At 39.5% G+C, this 23,682-nt stretch overlaps 3 non-coding genes across 3 annotated transcripts; 1 reads left to right on the top strand and 2 right to left on the bottom strand.

The window, feature by feature from the left end:
* Positions 1–1,169: 1,169 nt before the first annotated feature.
* On the bottom strand, positions 1,170–1,278 carry LOC113461059. The gene has a single exon (XR_003383033.1). It is a non-coding gene; the product is annotated as a small nucleolar RNA R71 (small nucleolar RNA).
* Positions 1,279–4,913: 3,635 nt separating this feature from the next.
* Positions 4,914–5,019, bottom strand: LOC113461058. The gene has a single exon (XR_003383032.1). It is a non-coding gene; the product is annotated as a small nucleolar RNA R71 (small nucleolar RNA).
* A 13,138-nt stretch (positions 5,020–18,157) lies between these two features.
* Positions 18,158–18,263, top strand: LOC120109408. The gene has a single exon (XR_005510297.1). It is a non-coding gene; the product is annotated as a small nucleolar RNA R71 (small nucleolar RNA).
* Positions 18,264–23,682: the final 5,419 nt, after the last annotated feature.

The raw sequence follows: 23,682 nt of genomic DNA on the forward strand, positions 1-23,682 counted from the left end.
CAATTCACCCCCCCTCTTGGGTTGTCTATCTGGGCAACAGGATTGAATCAAGGGGTTAAGGTTTGTTGGTGAGCCAAAGGAAAAACCAACGTTGTAAGGTTGTGGTTGGTGAGCCTTTGGGAAAACCAACTGGGTTGGATTGTGAGCCCGTGAAAACAATCGGTTGGTTCTAGTCGGTGAGCCTGTGAAAACCGACCGAGTTCGTTGTGATCTCGCAAAACAACAAGTTGGGTTGTGAGCTTGTAAAACAACCGACTGTAATCTGAGGGATTATAGTAAAATTCCCAAGAGGTCTTGGGAAGTGGATGTAGGTGCTGGGGTGCACCGAACCACTATACATCTTTGTGTTTGTGATGCCTTATCTCTTGTATTTCATGCCTTACATTCATGCTTGATTGTGTAATATCTCTAGCTTTGTTTTCTATAGAGTTACAAGTGATTGTTTAGAATTTGCTTAGCTTCCACTCCATTCTTACCATACACATAGATTAAAATTGATCATACAACTATAAGTTAATTTTAGATCAATTGCACCCTAAAGCCATAGTATAATTGCTCTAGCTTAATTTTTCACTGCTTTACTTGTAATTGCATAGAGCTTAAGTAAATAACATCTTATCATTCCGCTGCATTCTATTCAAAGTAAAAATTAGGGAACATAATTTTTAGAATACCCAATTCATCCCCCCTCTTGGGTTGTCACCTTGGGCAACAACATATTCCTGAGATTTCAGCGCAGTATCTCACACCTTGTGAGATGGCTGATTTAAATGAAGATGCGGGGAGTCACCCCAATCGAAATCATGAACCCCCTGCTATGACTTTGAGACAATACCTACAACCTACTAGGACTAGTCAGCCCTCATGCATGATTTTTCCTGATAATGTAGGACATTTTGACATCAAACCAGGGGTAATTCAATTGCTACCAAAATTTTATTGATTAGAGTCTGAGAGTCCTTACCTTCATCTGAAAGACTTTGAAGAATTGAGCATTACATTTAGAGTGCTAAATGTCACCGAAGATGTCCTCAAGCTGACGTTGTTCCCTTTCTCTCTAAAGGATAAGGCCAAAACATGACTAAACTCCTTACGACCTAGATCAATAAGAACTTGGCAAGATATGCAATGAGAATTTTTGAAAAAGTTCTTTTCCGCACAAAGTACCAACTTTCTAAAAAGGCATATCAGTAATTTCCAACAAAAAGATAATGAAACTTTTTATGAATATTGGGAGATATTTAGAGACCTTCTTCTCTCATGCCCTCATAACGGGTTCGAAACTTGGAGAACTATTAGCTTCTTCTATGAAGGTTTATCTCCACAGTTGAAACAGTTTGTAGAGACCATGTGCAATGGTAGATTTTTAGAAAAACAACCTGATGAAGCATGGGAGTATTTGGATTTCCTTGCTGAGACTGCCCAACTTTGGGATAACGGGGATAGAAACAATAAGTCTTTGCCAAAGCCAACTAGCTCTGGACAGGGAGGCCTTTACAACCTCAGAACTGAGGATGATCTTCATGCTAAAATGTGATAAGTGCTGAATAATTTATAATTTAGTTATCTTTCCATAGCACTTATCAATGTTCTTAAACTGATAAATACATATTTTACCATGAAATTGAATAATCATTGAAATAAATTTATAATATAGTAAGAAGTAAATAATTCTTTTCTTAAATCAGACTCTGAACTTGTCTCTCTCTTAGTTGCAATCTTTCATAAAAATTACAGGAAAACATATAAGGACGAGATTGTGTTAACCCGGATTAGTAACCTGATAGAGTTGTAATCAAGCTAAGGTTATAATTAAATGGGTTTTGGTCCTGATTAGATTGAAAGTTATAATTAATTATTTTTGTATGGGGAAAATATTTGATTAACCCTTTTTATTAAGTCACGATCTTGTTTTTAGTCTTGTTTATTTTATCTGATCGAGTTCGATCTGAAGCAGTTTAGCAAGAATTAAATTTAAATAATATTGGGCTCGAGAACAAGTTCAAGCAAATCAACGATCATGACCCACCTCAAATCCAAAGCCAATTTCCAACTAATTCCTTACCTGCCTTCGTATAAAATTTATAATTTTAAAAACTAAAAAAAAAATTAAATATCCACAGTAGTTTTGGAAAAAATTACTGGAATCACTGTTCATATGAACAGTGTTCCGAGATGACACTGTTCATATGAACAGTGTTCCGAGATGACACTGTTCATATGAACAGTGTTCCGAACAAAAAATAAAAACTCATTCCACTGTTCATCTTCTTCCTCCCGCAGTGCATCACGGCCGAGATTCGCGTCCTCCTGTCGATTCTCCCGTTCCAGCCATGAGATCCACGCAATCCTCCACGCGGTGCAGCCAGCGACCAGATCCTCCGCCTCTTCATACGCCTGCATCCCCGCCTTCGCACAGCTGCCGTGCCGAGCGTCCGAGACAGGCTCCGCATTCTCCCAGCATATCATGCGATGAACCAGGCCGCCTTCCGTGCATCCAGCCATCTCCCAGATCTCCTCTCATCCCGCGGTGCAGCCAGCAACCAGATCCTCCGCCTCTTCATCTGCCTGCATCCCTGGCTCCTCCCAGCTCCATTCCGTCGATCCCGCGGCCTTTCATCCTCTTCATCCGCAATCTGCCTTCCAGCATCACGCCCCGAAATCAGCAGCCCGTGATCTATTCTTCCTTTCCGAACGAGCATCCCGGACGACTATATAAGGAAAGAAAGAAAGAAAGAACAGAGCATGCTCTATTTTGTGCCAAAAAGGGGAATAAAAAAATGAAAAAAATAGAGGGAGGCTGGGAGTGGATCAATTAGTGAAAGAAAAAGAAGGAAGGACTTGAGGCGGATGGCGTGGAGCATCTCAGCAAGCCGATCAAAGTTGCCGAGCATCATGAGCAAATAAACCTCGGTTTAGGGGTTTGACCAAGCCATAGAGGAGTATCCGCTTCATTTTTATTGACTTGAGTTTGTATTGTAAGATTGTTGCATGGTGAAGAATTTATCAATTGATCTTATGATTTATTAAGTTTATGTGAATCATTTATCTTGCATAAAATATTTTACATAGATTGATCTATTTCATCGAATCCAACACCTGTGGTTGGGAGGAGATATTCATGTGACATTGATTTCATGTTTAATGATTTAATGATCAGATGCATCATGCTAGGTTAGACAGGTCATGCTTATCATTAGAGTAGATGGTTTGTGCTAGACTTAGATGATTCATGCTGGGAATTAGTTATAATTTTTTTTATAACTGCTTTGACTTGTAGTCGGAAGCAATTAAGTCTTATATACAACTCAATCATTGAAAGCGTCACAGATATAAATCTATTGGTGGAATCTAGCCCTAAACACCTCTCTCCATAGATTTTTCATACTACTATATCCATATTAATTCTTAGTTTTTATCATTTACTCTAGCTTATGCCCTTTGAAGTAATTATTTAATTAGAAAAAATAACTTGTCTCCAATCCCTGTGGACCGACACCCGTAATCACTATCCTACAGGATACGTGCTATTGCATGGTTTATTTTTGAAATTGAAAAAAATCGATCAATTTTTGGCGCCGTGGCCGGAGATTGCTAGCATAGTTATTTTTCTTTTCATTAAAAAAAAACTTTTAAAAAATATATATCTAAAATAAAAATATTTTCTATTGTTGTTACTTTTCTTATCTCCTTTTTTCTCTCTTACTTATTTTTAATTTTCTTTTGATATTATTTGATCAGGAATCGAAGAGAAAATCTGGAACGATCAAAGAGGGGACTGCAAAAAAGAAATGCTGTAGAGGTTTGCTTAAAAAAAAATTTGCTGGGAAAATTTCCTTTAGTAACCTCTAAACCTTTCTTGTTTAAATTGATTCCCAATTAGCTTAAAATTTTGTAGTGATTGTTTGATTTATTTTAGCAAAAGTGTCAATGCATGCTTGATACACATACACCAATTAATCCGCACTTAGTAAGGGCAATCACCCCAACAAGATAAGAGCCGGATTTCATCACTGGACTCTTGCCCAATTTAGGTGAACTCAATCTCACATAGTATCAGCTTAATTAAAATCAATTAGGCGTTGGCCCCTAGGGACATTCGAGCTCAATAGGACGAAGATCACCGAAAGCTGCACCAATTTCGCTCTGTGGCTCAGTTGATGTCTAGGCAAGCTTTGTCCTTATAAGGAAGACAGTTCATCTGTTCGAGGCAAGTGGTTTTTAAGTGGGACCTTTGCGAGCGCATCGTGACCCCTCCACTTACCTGGGAGCTTATCTGGTCAACTCGGTTCATTAGACCGTATTGGAGGCTTAGGTGCCCTCTTCAAACCAGTTAGGAGATGTCTAGTGATTTTAGGGCAAATACAAAGATTGATGTATTTTTCTTTTATTGCATATTTGACTGATCAAGTACTAGTGTATGCAAGGGAGTCGTTCTAGAGTACGTGACCTATTACCTTTTGACCCTGAAATAGAACGGATCCGTAGAAATATTCGAGCTGAGATCAGAACATTAGAATCATCTCCAGCTCCCGAGATGGCCGAAGAACAACCCAAACTCCTGAGGGAGTACTTTACTCCCACCATTTACACTTTTCCATCTTGTATTCGATTACCTGAAGTAGCAGCGGTACAATATGAAATAAAGTCTAGTGTGATCCAAATGCTCCCATCTTTTTATGGGCTCACCAACGAAGATCCATATAAATACTTAGATGAATTTTTTGAGATTTGCATGACTATCAAGATTCAGAACTTCACTGATGATGCTCTGAAACTTAGATTATTCTCCTTCTCCCTTAAAGATAGAGCGAAGCAATGGCTGAATTCTTTAGAAGCCAATTCGATTCGTTCCTGGGATCAAATGCAACAAGAATTCCTTAAAAAATAATTTTCCATAGGAAGAACGAACCAGTTTAGATGTGCCATCACAAGCTTCTCCCAAACTAAGGAAGAAGAATTTCATGAAACTTGGGAGAGATTTTGGGACCTGATCTGTAAATGCCCACATCATCAAATACCTAAATGGCAGCTAGTGCAATATTTCTATGATGGATTGACTGAACGAAACCATTAGATGATCAATGCCGCATGCGGGGGAACTTTCATGCTTCAAAATGAGTATGAAGCATGGCAATTATTTGAAAATCTCAATGAAAACTTCCTCCACCATGCTTCCTATTCTCGTCAAGCACCCCCGAGCTCTCAAAGAAAAGGGACCATTTATGAAATAAGTCATTCTATGGACCTGTCTAGCAAAGTAGATGCATCGTCCCATAAGATTGACCAACTGATGATAGGTGGGCATTTCATTAACTCTTCCCAAGCACAAGTGTGTACTATCTGTTATAGCCCATCCCACCTTATTCATGAGTGCCCCTCAGCACCCCAATTTCCCGAACTCGTGCAAGAACACATCAATGCTGCTCAAACACAGTCCAGACCTGATAATGACCCATTTTCCAATACATATAATCCGGGATGGCGGAATCATCCTAACTTTTCTTGGAAGCAGCAAGCTTCGAATACTACCCAACCCTACTCCCAAAATTTTCAAAACCTTCATAATTTTCAAACCTCACAAAATATTCATCCCTACCGTCCCTCGACTCAATTTCAACACACTCCTCCTCCACTCCAAAGAAACACAGCCTTTGAGGAGAAAGTGTTGAACGCCCTTCAAGGTTTGGAAATCATTACACAATTAGTGCACTCTCACACGCAATGCATCGCCAAGCTAGAATCCCAAATGGGGTAACTAGCTAATGCATTGAACAAGCGAGAGGAAGGAAAGCTTCCAAGCCATCCACAAAGTAATCCTAGGGGACAATACATGGCTCAAGAAAATCAACTAAATGCAATTCATCATGAACAAGCCAATGCTTTGACTACCCTAAGGAGTGGACGTGTAGTAGACAATAAGATTGGGGAGGATAACAATAAGGAAGGTGAAGAAGAGGATAGAAATGTGTCAAATGAAAATCTAAAACATTCTTCTTCTTCTTCTTCAGCTAGTCCACCTTCTGCCAAAACTTGCTGAGTTACGCCCCGTTCAATGCGATGTTCACAGCGGAATTCGAACGGAACGTCGTTCATCGCATGAACGCGCCTTGGATCATAGAATTCAAAAATTTTTCTGGATCCAAATCTAGAAGATCTTTGAATTCATTAGGAAGGAAAGATTAAGATCTGAGGAAGGTTGATTAAGATTCATAAAACTGAAACTAAAATCAGAAGAAATTAATTTGAAGATCTCATCTTCAAAAATTCTGCAGGTGAAGAACACCGTAGCCTGATGATCTATCTAGGTTTCTGTTTGAGCCACACAATTGTTCGGCCTCTACAAGTATCCACACGAGGATCTAATCATCTGAGATAGGGTCTTACTGGAGTGCTAGCTCCTTGTAAAGACCTCTCATGACTATCATATAGATTAGAAGATAAAAATCTGCAACATACCTCCTTAAAGAAGAATCCTTTCTTCTTCAACCTTGCTCGTGATGGAGGAAGAGGAAGGAGGAACCTTGCACGTGAATCTTCCTTGCCTTGCTACCGTGGAAGAAGAGGAGGATGAAGACCCCTTGCTGCCGTGGAGAAGGAGGAAGAAAGAAGAGGAGGCGTAGAGAGGAAGAGGAGAGAATTGATTCATAACTTCTTCCTTGCTACCCTTTTATAGATTGGATTTAGGGCTCCTCCTAATCTTATTAGGAGTATGAGACTATAACCCACCCTTGGATTAATGCCAAGTGTCCAATCCTTGTGCTTATAGATGCATGACATATGTCTATTTAATCAATTGATTAATTTTCTAATCATATTAGGATTTCTAATCTCATTAGGAGAATTAATTGATTTAGAAGCATGCATCCTACGACGCCATGTGAACTTTAAAGTCCGCATAGTGTGAACATGACTTAAGTCATATTCATCCTACAACGACATGTGGTCATTAAAATTTGCACAAACCTTGGTTTAATCAAATTGACCCAATCATGAACCCAAATCAATTTGGATCGAACCCAATTTGATATGGCTTATTAAATCAGCCCAATTGCAATCCAATTGCAATCAATTCCACTTAATTCTTCTTCCATTAAATCACTAACACTTAGTGGGTTAATTCAATCACCAATCATATTGATGATTGATTTCTATTATAATTCTAAATCACAATTATTATAGTCTGACTAATTAAATCCTCTATGTGTGTGACCCCGTAGGTTCTATTCTAACTGGTAGTGAGAAATATTGAGATCTCCATCTCAATATCACTGAAACTCCTTTCAGTGGACTGAAACAATTTCAGTTCTACTTTTAGGGTTCACTGATCACCAAGTGAATGCCTTCGAGTCTCACAATCCATTAGTGACACCTAGCAGTATGTGGTGGCAACCCAGTAGAATGAAATATCTGAACCTCTTGGTACAGTTAGCATATAATACAGTCCCTCTATCATAGATCCCGACGTGACGGAGGTTATGGATATCTCGTCAAACCTCATCGTCTGTCATATGTCAAATTTATACGACTTCCAGTTCGAGATATGGAAAACTCTTTTTCCAAAATACTTGGCCAGAAATATATCGAACTCAGTCTCATAAATCACATACTATTCCAAAATGAACCTACTGCAGCCAATTCGCACTACAAGGACCCGAATGACTAGGGCCCAAGTTCACATGCTCGTCAAACTACAGCAACCTCACAGTGAATAGCTGAGGCATCGCAGGTCAAAGGACCAGTCATACAACTGCAGCATAAGTAGTCACTGACGAGTGGATAGACATCCATGTGACTACTATCTTTGGTCACGCTCAGTACCTTGTTCTCTAACAAGTACTTGCATAATCACTCTAGTGTGTCTACACCGTGGACTCGAGACTCGTCCATCTGACTAAGTGATCTGTGCACTAATCTCAGCGGATCGATCACCGTCCCTCATGATGGATCCATCGATCAGGAGCATTTAGAAATTAATCCCTAATGACACATGCCTCAAATTCTCAACTCCTTGAAATTATGTGTCATCATCTATTAATTTTTTGGACGTTTCATGGATACATACAAACATGAATGAAAAATAAAGTGCCCAATCTTATTTATTAATAAGTGTCAAATTACAAATTTATACTCCAGATTACAAATATGCGTCAGCCATGTTGGCTTCTAGGGCATACTTCTAACAATCTTCCACTTGCACTAAAGCTAATCAGACATATATTTAACTTCCATTTTTTCAAGATGGACTTCTAATTTCTTCTAACTCAGCTGCTTAGTGAATGGGTCCGCCACGTTATCAGTGGAGTCTACTCTCTACACCTCTACATATTTCTTTTCGAGGTAGTCGCGAATTAGATGAAATCGCCGCTCTATGTGCTTGGACTTCTGGTGAGACCTCGACTCCTTAGCCAGTGCTATGGTGCCGTTGTTGTTGCAGAAAAGGGTTATGGCATCTGATGATATGACTCCTAGCTCTTCAACAAACTTCTTGTACAAGAACGCTTTCTTCGTAGCATCCGATGCAGCAATGTACTCTGCTTCCATGGTAGAATCTGCAATAATCGATTGCTTCGAACTCTTTTAATTTACCGATCCTCCATTGCATAAAAATATATATCCTGATGTAGACTTTCTATCATCAGGGTCAGTCATGAAGTCTGAATCAGTATATCCTTCTACCTTTAACTCTGTGCCTCCCCCAAAGACCAAAACAGATCCTTAGTCCTTCTCAAGTATTTAAGGATATTTTTTACAGTTATCCAGTGCTCCTCGCCTGGATTTGACTGATATCTGCTCGTGACACTCATAGCATGTGCTATATCAGGTCGAGTACATAGCATGGCACACATGAGGCTCCCTATTGCTGATGCATAAGGGATCCTACTCATGCGCTGAATCTCTTCAGATGTTTTGGGGCACATCTTTTTGGAGAGATTTATCCCATGCCTTAGGGGTAACAATTTTCTCTTAGAGTTTTCCATGCTGAACCTCTTCAACACTTCCTCTATGTACATTTTCTGTGATAGGCCAAGCATCCTCTTAGATCTATCTCTATAGATCTTAATCCCCAAAATAAAGATGCTTCACCTAGATCTTTCATTGATAACTTCTTAGACAGCCATAACTTGACCGATGTGAGCATAGAAATATCATTTCCAATTAGGAGTATATCATCCACTACAATACGAGGAATACTGTAGCTCTCCCACTGACCTTTTTATACACATATGGTTCCGCTTCATTCTTGATGAAATCAAACGATTTGATCACATCATCGAAACGAGTGTTCCAACTCCGAGATGCTTGCTTTAGTTCATAAATGGATCTTTGCAGCTTGCAGACCTTGTGATCACCATCACTGAAAGTGAAATCGTGCGGCTGTTCCATATAGATATCTTCCTCAAGATATCCATTAAGGAATGCAGTTTTCACATCCATCTGCCATATCTCATAATCATGATAAGCTGCAATGGCAAGCAACGTTCGAATGGACTTCAGCATGGCTACAGGTGAAAAGGTATCTTTGATCGGTTCTTTCAATTTTAAAAGTAAACCACGCAATAGCACGTACCCTGTAGGATAGTGATTACGGGTGTCGGTCCACAAGGATTGGAGACAAGTTATTTTTCTTTAAAAATAAATCAAAAAGAAGGATTTGCTAACTTGATTTAACTAAATTAAACTATGAGTGCGAATTGGAATTGATCAGAGTAAATAGATCTAGGATTTGGAATCCACCACATAGCATTGCATCAAGGACTGTGTTCTTAATTTTTGTCTTTTGGAGAGGCATGCAATTTGGCCACAAGCCTTTTAAAATAAAATCATAAAGAGTGTTAGGAAGATCCATCTTCGGTGTAGCATGAAGTGTCTACCTAAGTATGCTAATCTAGGATGCAGCACACTTCATCTTCCTAGGCATGAATCATCTTAGACTACTTTAGCAAATATGATTAGTAACTAGCATGCTCAAAGTTTAAATATCATAAAGGAATATTTCATTGAAAATAAGAATTTAAGCAAGCTCCAAAATAATAATAAAAATAAGAACTACAATGCCCTGATACATTGCTAGGGCTTCATCCAGCCCTAGACTAGACGTTTAGCCGCGCATGGCTTCCGGACGACCTCCCATCTTCAAATGAAAGCCTTCACCTCTCATTATTCCCAAAATATCACAAAATATTCTCTTTCCTCCCCTCTCTCTTCTTTTTTTATTTCTTTCTCTCGGCTTTCTTCTTCTTCTTCTTCTTCACCGAAACAGAGCCTCCTCCCTGTTCTTCCAACCGTGGCCTCCTTTTATATCTTCAAGAGCACCCCGTATCAAATCCCTCTTTCCCCTGTTTGGCGTCGGAATCAAAGGGGAAGGAGCTGGACGTGGTAGGTATGCCTTGCAGAGGCTGGCACGCAGAGGAGATCTCGGACACGGTTGGGCGCATTGGGTGCTGGGATCCCTAAAAATGGAAGGAGCTGTGATCATATCCCGGAATGGCTGTGGCTGTAAATGGATTGGAAGAAGCTGGGTTGAATGCGGTTGAGATCCGTGGATGCTGGGAAGATTGCATCGCGGGAGGAGATAAAATCCGGGATGATTTGCTTCGGTGTGCTGGGAAGGAAAGAAGTCACCGGCTGGCTGCTTTGGGAAGAAGATCTCCCCTGTTTCAGTGCTGGGAAGGAGAATGGAAAGAGAGGATTTGGGAGATGATCTGTGAGCCCGGGATAGCTGGAAGTTGGGCGGAAGCGGGAGAGATTGGTCTTCCACTCGGTCGCTGGCTGGATTGACTGATGGCGGAACACCCGGGGATGACGACGTTGCCACAGATGCTTGGATGCGGAAAATGCCTAGCTGGATGCATCGTGGGAGAAGTGGGGACGTGCGGAGGATCTGGCTATGGCTGCTGGGAAGGAAAGAAAGAGAGGATTTTGGTTGGGATGAAATCTTTGGGCGCTGGTTTGGAGCCGGCTGGGAATGGATTTGATCTTGAAACAGGGGATTTTTTTTTGGACGTGATCTAAAGGGAGTGATGTTGGATTTGTGAATCGGTTGGGAGGAAGTCTTTGGGCGCGAAAGGAATGGAGGATCGGGTTGGGTGATCTGCCGATTTTTGGGAAGAGAAATCCCCTGCTTCGGGCACTGGATTGGAGGGGAAGATCGTTCTTTTTCTTGCTCTATTTTGCTAGGAAAGTAGGTAGCCGTGAGGAGGCGGGGACGCGGGCCGATGCGGAAGGGATCACTCGGTATGTTCCAAAACAGGGCGGGGAAGAGAGTAAATATGATGTGGGAGATGAATACGGGAATGAGTAGGATATGTGAATTTTTTATTATTTATATTTCTTCTTCCTTTTTTAGAAAAGTGGTTGGGTCCATTCGGGTAGGTTGGAAGGGCTTTGATTCTAAAATAAAGGAAGTTTGGACACGTGGAGAAAATGGGAGAGGCCTCTATTTTGCTAGGTTGGGAAGCTTGATGCACACGGGGAAATATGACATGGACAAAGGAATGAATAGCTTCATGCACATGTGGGAGAAAGTAGTCCACACATGAAACAGATTGGGACTAGTTTGTGAATGGGGTGACTCGACCTGCACACACATTAGACTAAATCAATATAGAAAATTAAACCAAACTTGAATTACCTCTAATAATTTATTAAAATGAAAAGAGGGGAAACACATTTTCTTCTGTTAATATTTAAAATATGTGCATAACAATAATAATAAGTGCTATGTAAAATAGATAAATTTGTACATTATTTAGCACTTATCACACCCCCAAACCTACATTTTGCTAGTCCTCGAGTAAAATAAAATTAGAAAAGAAGAAACTCTAACTCACTTTCGCAGGTATCGCGATTGCATTTACCATATGCAACAAGGCTTTAAACCCCTAGGTTACCATAGTGGACGAGTTATAGTCTCGTGAGGGTTTCCAGTGAAGATACCCACAAACTTCAATATTAAAATAAATCATTTATTGTTATGATTATTTTTTTTATTATTTTTATTCTTTATTATTATTATTATTATTATTTTTTATCGATTGATCTATGAAGTGAAAATCAAATTCGAAATGCATACTAGTAAAGAATTTCAAAGACTCTTTTTTTTTATATTATTATTAAAATCTAATTTAAGATAAAAAATGATAAGAATTTCAAAGCACACATGGTTTTATTTACTAAGTCAGCCCAAATTCTAGGTCAAGATGCAATTCAAGTTGAAGTCATTAAGTTTCCGTTAGAGAGTTGTAAGACTTATTTATACTGGAGTGCTCGGTGAAATCTGGACCGTACACAAGCTAAGGGTTCAGATCAACAAAATATTGCAAAGACTAGTAGTTTCCAAGGATTGGTCGAAAGGACCTGTTTACTGATTCAAAATCATTTTATCTGCAGGATTTCGAGAGTTGTGGATATTTACTTTAGTACCTCACGGACTTTATCTGTAATATTCCAGTTTACTCGAATTTTTACAACGACGGCTTTCACACTATTGTCTTTTTCAAGGTCAATACAGAGTTTTTTTTTTCCTTTTTATATATATATTGTGCACTTTTACTCTTGTGGTGATTTCTCCGTGTAACGAGCAATCAGTTGACAACTCTCACACCAGGTGGCATAAGGTGTCGGGCATCAAGACTCCCCTACGGACTTATGCTCGGAGTTCTCATCACAAGCCCACTTGACCTTTGACAATAGGTAGCCCTTTTCGATGTTTCTGACTAAATCCATTATTATTGATGATTTTTTTTTTTTTGGATTAGATAAGTATGATTCATCAGGGTCCAAGGTTGCTACTATACTATCAATATAATGTCGAGCCTAGACCTTAGAAGTGTCGTCCAGTGTGTAGTGAAATTCCGAAGTATTAATTAGCTTACAACTTCCTAAGAGAGACTTAATGAAAAGAATTTAAATTTATATTACTTCCGACTAGTCATTAGGCTTTTTAGATTTTATATACCTTGTGTGTTTAGCATTCTCGCATTAATGTATAGAAATGAGGTTGTTTTTTTTAAAAAACAAAAACTTTTTTTTTAATTTTTTTATTATTATTTTATAAAAAATGAAAATGAACACATTTTTTTAAAAGATATTTTTATTTTTTTATTTTTTTATTTCTTTTGATAAACCTGACATTATGAAGTGAAAACGAATGCAAGAGATGCAAACAAAATAAAAAATGAAAAAAATACTTAAAAATACCCCCAAACCTAAACCTAACATTGTCCTCAATGTTAAAGAAATCTAAGAGAATTGGATTGCCTCCCAACAAGCGCTAAGTTTATTGTCTTCAGCCAGACACGGTGTATCCTTAATTATTTTGATAAATAGGATTCGTCAAATTAAGGGATTCGATCAATTGCCCATCGGTAACACAGTCCACATAAGGTTTTAACCTTTGACCATTGACTTTTAAAATATGTCCACCATTGAGGTGTTGGATCTCTACTGTACCATAAGGAAAAACCTTTTTCACTACGAATGGTCCATCCCACCTAGAACGAAGTTTACCCGGGAAGAGTCGCAACTTTGAATTGAACAGCCAAACCTTTTGACCAGGTTCGAAGGACTTATGGTTAATATTTTTATCATGAAAAGCCTTAGTCCTTGCTTTATAAATTTTAGCATTTTCATAAGCCTCATTGTGCAATTCTTCAAGTTCACTTAGTTGGAGTTTTCAGTGAGGACCAGCTACTGCCATATCTAAGTTAAACTTTTTGATAGCCCAGAAAGCTCTATGTTCAAGTTCTACCGGTAAGTGACAAGCTTTTCCAAAAACTAATCGGTAGGGAGACATGCCAATAGGAGTTTTGTAGGCAGTACGATAGGCCCAGAGTGCATCATTTATCCTTTGAGACCAATCTTTCCTATCGGGACGTACTGTTTTCTCTAAGATGTGTTTTAACTCTCTATTGGACACCTCGACTTGTCCACTCGTTTGGGGATGATATGGGGTAGCAACTTTGTGGGTGATGTTATATTTGCGAGCCAAAGCCTCGAAAGACCGGTTGCAAAAATGAGATCCCCCATCACTGATGATGGCTCGGGGTGTGCCAAAACGACAAAAGATATTTTCATGTAAAAATTTAATCACAACCTTGTGGTCATTAGTTTTAGTGGCGACAGCTTCTACCCATTTTGAAACATAATCAACCCCTACAAGAATATATTCGAAACCAAAGGATGGTGGGAAAGGGCCCATAAAGTCAATACCCCAGACATCAAATATTTCTACAATTAAAATAGGATTGAGAGGCATCATATCTCTACGGGAGATGGTACCCATCTGTTGGCACCGTTCACAAGTTTGGCAAAAGTTATGGGCATCTTTGAAAAGAGTGGGCCAATAAAATCCACTCTGTAAAACTTTTGCTACAGTTTTTCTATCCCCAAAATGTCCCCCACAAGCTTGTGAATGGCAGAATGAAAGAATACTTTGAAATTCGCATTCGGGGACACATCGACGGATTACTTGATCGGGACAATACTTGAATAGATCGGGATCATCCCAATAATAGAATTTCACTTGTGAAAAGAATCGGTTCTTGTCTTGAGTTGACCAATCATCAGGAATTCGTCCTATGGCCAGGTAATTTACTATGTTTGCAAACCATGGCGTTTTCATTCCTTGTACCCCAAATAATTGTTCATCTGGGAAAGCATCATGTAAAGGTGAGGTATTCTTAGAGGGCTCAAGAAGAATCCTAGATAAGTGGTCTGCTACGACATTTGCAGTTCCTTTCTTGTCACGAATTTCTAGGTCAAATTCTTGTAGTAAAAGAATCCATCGAATCAGACGGGGTTTGGTGTCCTTCTTTGCAAGAAGGTGTCGAAGGGCAGCATGATCAGTGAATACGGTAACCTTGGATCCTAAAAGGTAAGATCGAAACTTGTCTAGCGCAAATACTACAGCTAGTAACTCTTTCTCTGTGGTGGTGTAGTTCAATTGTGCATCTGAGAGTGCTTTACTAGCGTAATAGATGACATGAGGTACTTTATCTAGCCGTTGCCCTAAAACTGCCCCAATTGCATAGTCGGATGCGTCACACATTAATTCAAATGGAAGGGTCCAATTAGGAGGCCGTATGATAGGTGCAGTGGTCAATTTCGAGCGAAGATTTTCAAATACTTCTTTGCATGCTACATCAAAGACAAAGGGAGTGTCCTTGGCAAGAAGATTGCACAAGGGTTTGGAAATCTTGCTGAAATCCTGAATGAAGCGACGGTAGAAACCAGCATGGCCAAGGAATGATCGGATTTGTTTCACAGTTTTGGGTGGAGAGAGATTGGAAATAAGAACGACTTTGGCTTTATCTACTTCAATGCCCCTCTTGGATACGACGTGTCCTAAAACTATGCCTTCTTGAACCATGAAATGGCTCTTTTTCCAACTTAATACTAGGTTAGTCTCCTTACATCTTTTCAAAACTAAGGTCAAATTGTTCAAACAATCATCAAAAGATAGGCCAAAAACTGAGAAATCATCAATGAACACTTCTAAAAGTTTTCCACCATATCTGAAAAAATGGCCATCATGCATCATTGAAAGGTTGCGGGTGCATTGCATAGTCCAAAAGGCATCCTCCTATATGCAAATGTCCCAAATGGGCAAGTAAAGGTGGTTTTCTCTTGATCGTCTGGGTAGACAGGTACTTGATTATATCCAGAATAACCATCTAAGAAACAGTAGAAACCTTGACCAGCCAACCGTTCCAAAATTTGATCTATGAAAGGTAGAGGAAAATGGTCCTTCCTAGTCATTGAATTAAGTTTTCTGTAGTCAATGCACACACGCCAACCCGTGGTTGTACGTGTTTGTATCAATTCTCCTTCCGTATTTTCAACCACAGTGATACCTGATTTCTTGGGTACCACTTGTGTCGGACTCACCCACTTACTATCAGAAATTGGATAAATGATTCCGGCATCTAATAACTTCACCACTTCTTTCTTGACTACCTCCTTCAAGTTAGGATTGAGTCTTCTTTGCATTTCTCGGGTGGGCTTTGCATCATCTTCGAGATGAATTCGATGCATACAAACAGAGGGGTCAACCCCTTTCAAATCGGCTACAGACCATCCTATGGCATGTTTATTCTCTTCTAGCACCCTTAAAAGTTTACCCTCCTGTTCAGTAGATAAGTTGGCTGCGATGATTACAGGGAGGGTATCTTCTGGTCCTAGAAAGGCATACTTAAGAGTTGTCGGAAGTGGCTTCAACTCGAGTTTAGGTGGAGAATCAATGGAAGGACAAAGTGGTGCGCTAGCAATGGGGGGAAGAGGTTCAGGTCGGATCTTCCAAGGAAGGGAACTCATGGGAGATTGATTGTCGAGTAAGATGTTGACTTCTTCTATGGCCTTGTCTAAGTCAAAGTTGTCAATGTCAAAATGGGCCAAGCATGCCTCTAGGGGGTCATCTGCTAAGATATAGGGAAGGGCTTCCTCTACAAGATCATCCATTTCATCAATTAGGCAACATCCGTCTTCCCTCACATGTTGGTCAGCGGCATGAAACACATTCAACTTAATTTTCATGTTCCCAAATGATATATCCATTGCCCCAGTTCTACAGTTGATACATGCATTGGCTGTAGCTAAAAAGGGACGACCAAGAATCACAGGGATTTGTTTTTTAAGGTTGGGCACATGTTCCATGTCAAGGACGATAAAATCTACTGAAAAATAGAATTTGTCTACCTTGATAAGAACATCTTCAATCATCCTCCTTGGCATCTTCACCGATCGATCAGCCAATTGTAAAGATACCGAGGTAGGTTTCAATTCACCCAACCCAAATTTTTCATAGACTGAATAGGGTAGAAGATTCACACTTGCCCCTAGATCTAAAAGTGCTCGATCAATGAAGTTATCTCCTATGACACAGGAAATAGTGGGAGCGCCAGGATCTTTGAATTTTGGAGGGGTGTTGTGTTGGAGAATGGAACTTACCTGCTCAGTTAGGAGGACCTTTTTAGGCACATGTGTCCTAGATTTGCGCTTTTGGGTGCAAAGGTCTTTGAGAAATTTGGCATAGGAGGGAACTTGTTTGATAGCATCAAGGAGTGGGAGGTTGATTTTAACTTGTTTGAAGACCTCCATCATCTCTTCTAATGAAGTTTCCTTCTTGCCAAAGGGAGAGGGTGCATTAAGTGCTTCAGGAAATGGAGCCTTTGGAATATGGGTTGTGGCAGATGGTGGACTAGCTGAAGAAGGTTTTGGATTTTCATGTGATACATTCTTCTCTTCTTCTTTTCCTTCCTTATTGTTACCCTCCCCAACCTTATTATCTATTATACGTCCACTCCTTAGGGTAGTCAAAGCATTGGCTTGCTCATGATTTAGTTGAGTTTCTTGAGCCACGTATTGTCCCCTAGGATTACTCATTAGTTGACTTGGAAGCTTACCTTCCTCTCGCTTATTTAATGCATTAGCTAGTTGACCCATTTGGGATTCTAGCTTAGCAATTGATTGCGTGTGAGAGTGCAATAGTTGTGTGTTTGCCTCCAAACCTTGAAGGGCAGTCAACACCTTCTCCTCAAAGGCTGTATTTCTTTGGGTTGGTGGAGGAGGATGCTGAAATTGAGTGGAGGGACGGTAGAGATGGAAATTCTGAGGGTTTTGAAAATTTTGGGAGAAGGGTTGGGAGGTATTAGAAGCTTGCTGCCTCCAAGAAAAATTTGGATGATTCCACCATCCCGGATTATATGTATTGGAAAATGGATCATTATCCGGTCTGGGCTGTGTTTGGGCAGCATTGATGTGTTCTTGCACGAGTTTGGGATATTGGGGTACTGAGGGGCACTCATGAATAGGATGCGATAGGCTAGAACAGATAGCACACACTTGTGCTTGGGAAGAGCTAACGACATGTCCTTCTATCATTAGTTGGTCAATCTTATGGGACAATGCATCTACCTTGCTAGACAGGTCCATAGAATGACTTATTTCACAAATGGCCCCTTTTCTTTGAAAATTCGGGGGTGCTTGACGAGAACATGAAGCATGGTCGAGGGAGTTTTCATTAAGATTTTCAAATAGTTTCCATGCTTCATGCTCATTTCAAAGCATGAAAGTCCTCCCGCATGCAGCATCGATCATCTGACGGTTTCGTTCAGTCAAACCGTCATAAAAACATTGCACTAGCTGCCACTTAGGTATTTGATGATGAGGGCATTTACGGATTAGGTCCCGAAATCTCTCCCAAGTTTCATGAAATTCTTCTCCCTCGATTTGGGAAAAGCTTGTAATGGCACGTCTAAACTAGTTCGTTCTTCCTATAGGAAAGTATTTTTTAAGGAATTCTTGTTGCATTTGATCCCAAGAACGAATTGAGTTAGCTTCTAAAGAATTCAGCCATTGTTTGGCTCTATCTTTAAGGGAGAAGGGGAATAACCTAAGTTTCAGGGCATCATCAGTGAAGTTCTGAATCTTGACCGTGGTGCAAATCTCAAGAAATTTATCTAAATGTTTGTATGGGTCTTCGTTGGTGAGCCCATAAAAAGATAGGAGCATTTGGATCACACTAGACTTTATTTCATATTGTACAGCTGCTACCTCAGGTAATCGAATGCAAGATGGGGAAGTGTAAATAGTGGGAGTAAAGTACTCCCTCAGGAGTTTGGGTTGTTCTTCCGCCATCTTAAGAGGTGGGGATGATCCTAATGTTTTGATCTTAGCTCGAATGTTCCTAAGAGTTCGTTCTATTTCAGGGTCAAAAAGTAATAGGTTTCTTACTCTAGAACGACTACCTTGCATACACTAGTACTCGATCAATCAAGCATGCAATAAAAGAGAAAAGCATATCAATCCTAGTCTTTGTCCTAAAATCACTAGACAGCTCCTAACTGGTTTGAAGAGGGCACCTAAGCCTCCAATCCGGTCTAATGAACCGAGTTGACCAGGTAAGCTCCCAGGTAAGTGAAGGGGTCACTATGCGTTCGCAAAGGTCCCACTTAAAACCCACTTGCCTCGAACAGATGAACTGTCTCTCTTATAGGGACAAAGCTTGCCTAGACATCAACTAAGCCACAGAGCGAAATTGGTGCAACTTTCGGTGATCTTCATCCTATTGAGCTCGAATGTCCCTAGGAGCCAACGTCTAATTGATTTTAATTAAAGTAACACTATGTGAGATTGAGTTCACCTAAGTTGGGCAAGAGTCCGGTGATGAAATCCGGCTTTTATCTTGTTGGGGTGATTGCCCTTACTATGTGCGGATTAATTTGTGTATGTGTATCAAACATGCATTCACACTTTTGCTGAAATTAAAATCAAACAATCACCACAAAATTTCAAGCTAATACTTAATTTAAATAAGAAAGGTTTAGAGGTTACCAAAGGGAATTTCCCCAGCAGTTTTTTTTTTTTTTTTGGCAAACCTCTACAGCATTCCTTTTCCAGCAGTTCTCTTTTTGATCATCCCAGATTTTTCCTTCGATTCCTGATCAAATAAGATCAAAAGAAAATTTAAAAAAATTAGTAGACGAGAAAAAAGAGATAAGAAAAGTAACAATAATAGAAAATAATTTTTTTATTTTATTTTAGACATATATATGTTTTTTTAAATTTTTTTAATTAATTAATAATAATTTTTTTTAATGATAGGAAAAATAACTATGCTAGCAATCTCCGGCAACGGTGCCAAAAATTGATCGGTTCTTTCAATTTCAAAAGTAAACCACGCAATAGCACGTATCCTATAGGATAGTGATTACGGGTGTCGGTCCACAGGAATTGGAGACAAGTTATTTTTCTTTAAAAATAAATCAAAAAGAAGGATTTGCTAACTTGATTTAACTAAATTAAACTATGAGTGCGAATTGGAATTGATCAGAGTAAATAGATCTAGGGTTTGGAATCCACCACATAGCACTGCATCAAGGATTGTGTTCTTAATTTTTGTCTTTTGGAGAGGCATGCAATTTGGCCACAAGCCTTTTAAAATAAAATCATAAAGATTGTTAGGAAGATCCATCTTCGGTGTAGCATGAAGTGTCTACCTAAGTATGCTAATCTGGGATGCAGCACACTTCATCTTCCTAGGCATGAATCATCTTAGGCTACTTTAGCAAACATGATTAGTAACTAGCATGCTCAAAGTTTAAATATCATAAAGAAATATTTCATTGAAAATAAGAATTTAAATAAGCTCCAAAATAATAATAAAAATAAGAACTACAATGCCCTGATACATTGCTAGGGCTTCATCCAGCCCTAGACTAGACGTTTAGCCGTGCATGGCTTCCGGACGACCTCCCATCTTCAAATGAAAGCCTTCACCTCCCATTATTCCCAAAATATCACAAAATATTCTCTTTCCTCCCCTCTCTCTTCTTTTTTTATTTCTTTCTCTCGGCTTTCTTCTTCTTCTTCTTCACCGAAACAGAGCCTCCTCCCTGTTCTTCCAACCGTGGCCTCCTTTTATATCTTCAAGAGCACCCAGTATCAAATCCCTCTTTCCCCTGTTTGGCGTCGGAATCAAAGGGGAAGGAGCTGGACGTGGTAGGTATGCCTTGCAGAGGCTGGCACGCAGAGGAGATCTCAGACACGGCTGGGCGCATTGGGTGCTGGGATCCCTAAAAATGGAAGGAGCTGTGATCGTATCCCGGAATGGCTGTGGCTGTAAATAGATTGGAAGAAGCTGGGTTGAATGCGGTTGAGATCCGTGGATGCTGGGAAGATTGCATCGCGGGAGGAGATAAAATCCGGGACGATTTGCTTCGGTGTGCTGGGAAGGAAAGAAGTCACCGGCTGGCTGCTTTGGGAAGAAGATCTCCCCTGTTTCAGTGCTGGGAAGGAGAATGGAAAGAGAGGATTTGGGAGATGATCTGTGAGCCCGGGATAGCTGGAAGTTGGGCGGAAGCGGGGGAGATTGGTCTTCCACTCGGTCGCTGGCTGGATTGACTGATGGCGGAACACCCGGGGATGACGACGTTGCCACAGATGCTTGGATGCGGAAAATGCCCAGCTGGATGCATCGCGGGAGAAGTGGGGACATGCGGAGGATCTGGCTATGGCTGCTGGGAAGGAAAGAAAGAGAGGATTTTGGTTGGGATGAAATCTTTGGGCGCTGGTTTGGAGCCGGCTGGGAATGGATTAGATCTTGAAACAGGGGATTTTTTTTGGGACGTGATCCAGAGGGAGTAATGTTGGATTTGTGAATCGGTTGGGAGGAAGTCTTTGGGCGCGGAAAGAATGGAGGATCGGGTTGGGTGATCTGCCGATTTTTGGGAAGAGAAATCCCCTGCTTCGGGCACTGGATTGGAGGGGAAGATCGTTCTTTTTCTTGCTCTATTTTGCTGGGAAAGTAGGTAGCTGTGAGGAGGTGGGGACATGGGCCGATGCGGAAGGGATCACTCGGTATGTTCCAAAACAAGGAGGGGAAGAGAGTAAATATGATGTGGGAGATGAATACGGGAATGAGTAGGATATGTGAATTTTTTATTATTTATATTTCTTCTTCCTTTTTTAGAAAAGTGGTTGGGTCCATTCGGGTAGGTTGGAAGGGCTTTGAATCTAAAATAAAGGAAGTTTGGACACGTGGAGAAAATGGGAGAGGCCTCTATTTTGCTAGGTTGGGAAGCTTGATGCACACGGGGAAATATGACATGGACAAAGGAATGAATAGCTTCATGCACATGTGGGAGAAAGTAGTCCACACATGAAACAGATTGGGACTAGTTTGTGAATGGGGTGACTCGACCTGCACACACATTAGACTAAATCAATATAGAAAATTAAACCAAACTTGAATTACCTCTAATAATTTATTAAAATGAAATGAGAGGGGAAACACATTTTCTTCTGTTAATATTTAAAATATGTGCATAACAATAATAATAAGTGCTATGTAAAATAGATAAATTTGTACATTATTTAGCACTTATCACACCCCTAAACCTACATTTTGCTAGTCCTCGAGCAAAATAAAATTAGAAAAGAAGAAACTCTAACTCACTTTCGCAGGCATCGCGATTGCATTTACCATATGCAACAAGGCTTTAAACCCCTAGGTTACCCTAGTGGACGAGTTATAGTCTCGTGAGGGTTTCCAGTGAAGATACCCACAAACTTCAATATTAAAATAAATCATTTATTGTTATGATTATTTTTTTTATTATTTTTATTCTTTTTATTATTATTATTATTATTTTTTATCGATCGATCTATGAAGTGAAAATCAAATTCCAAATGCATACTAGTAAAGAATTTCAAAGACTCTTTTTTTTTATTATTAAAATCTAATTTAAGATACAAAAATGATAAGAATTTCAAAGCACACATGGTTTTATTTACTAAGTCAGCCCAAATCCTAGGTCAAGATGCAATTCAAGTTGAAGTCATTAAGTTTCCGTCAGGAAGTTGTAAGACTTATTTATACTGGAGTGCTCGGTGAAATCTGGACCGTACACAAGCTAAGGGTTCGGATCAACAAAATATTGCAAAGACTAGTAGTTTCCAAGGATTGGTCGAAAGGACCTGTTTAATGATTCAAAATCATTTTATCTGCAGGATTTCGAGAGTTGTGGATATTTACTTTAGTACCTCACGGGCTTTATCTGTAATATTCCAGTTTACTCGAATTTTTACAACGACGGCTTTCACACTATTGTCTTTTTCAAGGTCAATATAGAGTTTTTTTTTGTTCCTTTTTATATATATATATTGTGCACTTTTACTCTTGTGGTGATTTTTCCGTATAACGAGCAATCAGTTGACAACTCTCACACCAGGTGGCATAAGGTGTCGGGCATCAAGACTCCCTACGGACTTATGCTCGGAGTTCTCATCACAAGCCCACTTGACCTTTGACAATAGGTAGCCCTTTTCGATGTTCCTGACTAAATCCATTATTATTGATAATTTTTTTTTTTTGGATTAGATAAGTATGATTCATCAGGGTCCAAGGCTGCTACTATACTATCAATATAATATCGAGCCTAGACCTTAAAAGTGTCGGCCAGTGTGTAGTGAAATTCTGAAGTATTAATTAGCTTACAACTCCCTAAGAGAGACTTAATGAAAAGAACTTAAATTTGTATTACTTCCGACTAGTCATTGGGCTTTTTAGATTTTATATACCTTGTGTGTTTAGCATTCTCGCATTAATGTATAGAAATGAGGTTGTTTTTTTTTAAAAAACAAAAACTTTTTTTTTAATTTTTTTTATTATTATTTTATAAAAAATGAAAATGAACACATTTTTTTAAAAAAGATTTTTTTATTTTTTTATTTTTTTTATTTCTTTTGATAAACCTGACATTATGAAGTGAAAACGAATGCAAGAGATGCAAACAAAACAAAAAATGAAAAAAATACTTAAAAATACCCCCAAACCTAAACCTAACATTATCCTCAATGTTAAAGAAATCTAAGAGAATTGGGTTGCCTCCCAACAAGCGCTAAGTTTATTGTCTTCAGCCAGACACGGTGTATCCTTAATTATTTTGATAAATAGGGTTCGTCAAATTAAGGGATTCGATCAATTGCCCATCGGTAACACAGTCCACATAAGGTTTTAACCTTTGACCATTGACTTTTAAAATATGTCCACCATTGAGGTGTTGGATCTCTACTGCACCATAAGGAAAAACCTTTTTCACTACGAATGGTCCATCCCACCTAAAGCGAAGTTTACCCGGGAAGAGTCGCAACTTTGAATTGAACAGCCAAACCTTTTGA

This window comes from Phoenix dactylifera, unplaced genomic scaffold (genome assembly GCF_009389715.1).
Source record: "Phoenix dactylifera cultivar Barhee BC4 unplaced genomic scaffold, palm_55x_up_171113_PBpolish2nd_filt_p 002139F, whole genome shotgun sequence".
In the NCBI taxonomy this organism is placed as follows: Eukaryota; Viridiplantae; Streptophyta; class Magnoliopsida; order Arecales; family Arecaceae; genus Phoenix; species Phoenix dactylifera.